Source organism: Octopus bimaculoides, chromosome 10 (genome assembly GCF_001194135.2).
Source record: "Octopus bimaculoides isolate UCB-OBI-ISO-001 chromosome 10, ASM119413v2, whole genome shotgun sequence".
In the NCBI taxonomy this organism is placed as follows: domain Eukaryota; kingdom Metazoa; phylum Mollusca; class Cephalopoda; order Octopoda; family Octopodidae; genus Octopus; species Octopus bimaculoides.
In genome coordinates this window covers 84,084,697-84,089,221 of record NC_068990.1, presented here as the reverse complement: position 1 = coordinate 84,089,221, position 4,525 = coordinate 84,084,697, and positions in this window count along the sequence as shown.

Here is a 4,525-nt window from a genome sequence, read left to right as displayed (position 1 = left end):
TGCTACCTATTCGACTTGTATTGATGTGGGCATTATTAATTCTTTTTTTTTTCCAGCTGGCGTAACTGTATACAATAAACTTTCGTTTTTTATTCATTTCTGCTTCTGTCAGGGCTAATATGTCCCTAGGAAATACAAGCCATGTACCATTGCTTGAAGACTTTTTTACTTTCAACTATGCGCACCACTTCAAAATTAGTCGTATCAACGGAGAAGTGTTTCTTTTTGGTTATGACAATGGTGGAAAAGGCATTGCTTTTGGTGCGTTAGCGCTGTTACTGACAGAAGTTTTAGCTGCACTCTACTGCTCGCGTCTGGTGAGAACAGCATTAATTCTTTTATTGTTGCTGCTATCGGTTTTACTGCTGTTATCAGTTGTGCTATTACTCTTAGTAGTGATGTGGTGGTGACAGCATTCATATGGTAAACCGAGAAGCAGTCTGGTGTGTGAGTGTTATCTACTAGCACACTGCCTATTTCTCGCCCAAACTTCTGCCAGGCATTTCCGCGGTCACGTAGGACAACTTGGCTCTGTGGATCCTAGTTGACTTGGAGCTCAAGATGACAGCAAGCAGGCATGGCCAGATGGCTATGCCTTGTGTTTAATCATTGTTCATTCCAAGAAGACAAAGGCTAGAAGAGTGTACTTAGATTAAAAAAAAAAAAAAAATATGGCAGTCTCCAACAGACTAAATTTCTGGCAGCCTCCTGCAAATTTGAGGAGGTAACCAATCATCTTAAGTCTTTCTACTGGATCTATCTCTTTCACAGGGAAGATCGTGAAGATAGAAACTGCCAACCCCCAAAGCCACTGTCAAGTCTCATTGCATAAGTATCTTGGTTCTTAGATTTCTAACATGTCAGGTTGCAATGGAGAGCCTATCTGAATGTGCTGGAAGCTTCTAGTCAGGACTCTATATGTCAGCGGTATGTGGAATCGGTCTTCGGTATCTTGGTTTGAGTAAGAACTGACCGTGGCAGTGTCCCGCGCGACAGATCAATCCAAACTAGAGTCGCATCATTGCTTTTGTTGTTACTATGGATATTTTCTACATTATCTGTTTGACTGATTTGCATATTTTTATTTATTTATTAATCGTTCTCTAAACTGTTAATTTTCTACTTTTTGTACATTCAGTTGTGTTTTGTTTTTGTGTTATATTTTCGTTTGCAACAGTAGTCCATATATCAATCGTTGGACATATGCATTATTGGTAGCCATTTTTGTGAAAGCATCATGTATATAAATAAATAAATAAATAAATAAATTTGTAGGAGCTTATGAAACAAATCCTCTTTGTTTGCGAATGTGGAAGGCAAGCCTTAAGTAATTAAATTCCTTATGCAAAAGCACACCTAAAAAAAAATTCATTTGATAATGCTTGAACAAATCGTACCGTGCGAAAAGAAAAGAAATGCGACGTGTTCACACTGCAGGAGTCGAATATAATGATGATGATTATGGTGAAAGTATGAGATGATATAATAATAATAATAATAATAATAATAATAATAATAATAATAATAATAATAATAATAATAATAATAATAATAGGGAACTGCCCATATCCTACGTAAAATACTGTCTATGTGATCTCAAATTTTAAAGCAAACACATAATTTTCTTATGGTTTCTTAAACATTCACTTGAACAAAAACTGTACAAATCCAAATATATGGTACCCTAGGCATAACACCTACATGAACTTCTAACTTGTTGTCTCTTGAGGTCTCTGGGTGAGACTTGGATCCAACTTGTACAAATGCAAAACAAAAGTCAAACATAAAATAATAATAATAATAATAATAATAATAGTTCTTTCTACTGTAGGAAACAAGGTCTGAAGGTTTGGAGGGAGTGTATTAATCGATTATAACGACCCGAGTGCTCAATTGGTATTTATTTTATCGACGCCGAAAGGATGAAAGGCAAAGTCGACCGAGATGGCATCTGAATGAGGTCGACTTGACGACGACGACAATAATCTTTCATTTAAAAGACTGGGGACGGTACAGGACAATACGAAACGAGTGGAGTTGGAATGTGCAAACAAAGAAAAACAATAAAAGTTATAACAATTAAATCCCCAAAAGAGGGAGACTTCCAAAGGCTGCTCGTGGGAACTTCACAAACTCCGCGATCACTCTGACCCCTAGGACAAGTGCCCTCTCCTCTTCGTCTAACCTTCATCTGAAGCTTAGAGAAAGAGCCGGACTCTAACATAGATTCAAGGCTGCTTCATTGGAACTTTTATCAACGTCCTCTAGGTATTTGTGCATATGTGTGTGTGTGTGTGTGTGTGTGTGTGTGCAGTATTTGGTGTTAGTGTATGCGCAGATTTGTATGTTTGTTTTATGGATGCGTTTTTATGCATATATTTTCATGTCTAGGTGCATGCATATGTATGTATGTATATATGTATGTATGTATGTATGTATGTGTGTATGTATATGTGTATGTATGTACACATGAGTATGTGTGAGTATGCATATATGCATACACGTGTGTATCTGTGTGTATGCATGTATGCATGCAAGTATGTATATATGTGTATGTATGCATGCATGTATATGGATGTACGCATGTGTATGTGTGTATGTATGCATGCAAACATGTATGTATGTATGTATGTATGTATGTATGTATGTACGTATGTGTGTGTGCATGCATGTCTATACGCAATTATGTATGTACTCACGTACAGACGGGCGCAGGCAGCGGCGCCATTGAATGTGTGGATCTGTATGCTTTGACTTACGTCATAGTACAAAAATGTATAATTGCATGCTTATACATGCGTATATGAGCTTATTGTGTGCTAAGCTTCGGAATTTTATTTGACATATTTTGAAGTCTTGTATTCTTCTAATTACTCTTGTTCTTTCTGTCTAACCCTAACCCTAACTCAACATCACATGATTGATAGTGAAGCAATTAGATACGCATTCAAATACCTCACTCATTATTGTATATAAATCCAAAGTTAAAGTCCAGGCCGAGTAGTTTCAAATTTCTCATTAGTTCAGCAGAGATGTTTTCCTTTTTACTAACCTTTAACATTATGTTAACATCTATAGGGTAACTCGATTCAACTATTGTGCATAGTCATTTTCTCTCACGTCATTATATCTGCGGTAATCTGTCTGCCACTTCGTATGTATGGATGTACGTACGTACGTATGTATGTATGTATGTATGTGTGTATATATGTATGTATGTATGTATGTATGTAGGTTTGTTTGTATGATTGTCTGTCTATATGCATGTTTGCATGCACCTATGCAGGTTTGTCTGTTTGTATGTATGTAGGTGTATGTTTGTATGTTTGCATGTTTGTCTGCCTCTATGTATATTTGCATGTACGTATGCAGGTTTACCTGTATGTATGTATGTATGTATGTGTGTATGTATGTATGTGTGTATGTATGTATGTATGTATGTATGTATGTATGTATGTATGTATGTATGTTTGTCTTTCTGTATGTATGTTTCTGTTTGTCTGTCCGTAAGTTTGCCTGTACGTGTGCAGGTTAGCCTGTATGTATGTATGTATGTATGTATGTATGTATGTATGTATGTATGCCGTATGTACGTATGTATGTCATTATTAATTTTATTTCAATAAAGAAAGAACTGGTCTCTAACCTAAATCCAAAGCTCTTTCATTCGAATTTCAAAAAATTCCAACAGGGTGTATTCGTAACTGACGGAGTTTCATTTAGCTATGTATGTATGTATGTATGTCTCTTTTATTTTTTAATTATTATAAATTATAGTTAACACGCACGAATTCACATTTGGAACTTGAGAAAAGTCTTGCATATTTTTACTGTTCCACTCACGGATTGGATTTGTAATGTACGAATCAGCCGGTCGATTTCTCTTTCTGAAAATCCCAGTTTATCCAGATTCTCCTTTAAGCATTTACTAACAAAACCTAGTGCTCCAATTATCATTGTTATAAATATGAATTCATAGTCTGGATATAGAAGCTGGAGGTTTCCAACCAATTGTCCATAGATTTCCTCTTTTTCTTTCTTTGTATGTATGTATGTATGTATGTATGTATGTATGTATGTATGTATGTATGTATGTATGAAAAAGAGAAAGAATGTAGGTGTGTAATTGTATGTTTGCTCTTGCTAGGGTGAATATGTTAGTTTTGGTTTATCTATGTCTACACATACATATCTTTGTAAATCCATCTTTGTAAATCTATACACACGTGGTTTATTCATAGGCTATATAGTAGAAGACACTTACCCAAAGTGCCACGCAATGGGACTGAACTCGGAACTATGTAGTTGCGAATGAAGGTCTCTCTCTCTCTCTCTCTCTCTCACACACACACACACACACACACACACGCGCGCACGCATAAGTTGAGCGTCCACAGTTTCCCTCTACCAAATTCACTCACAAGGCAATGGTCAGCCCGCCGCGCAGTGGGACTGAATCCGACTCCACAGAGTTAGAAAGCGATCTATTTATTGATAAACAACAAACACAGGAATCGTGTGTGGT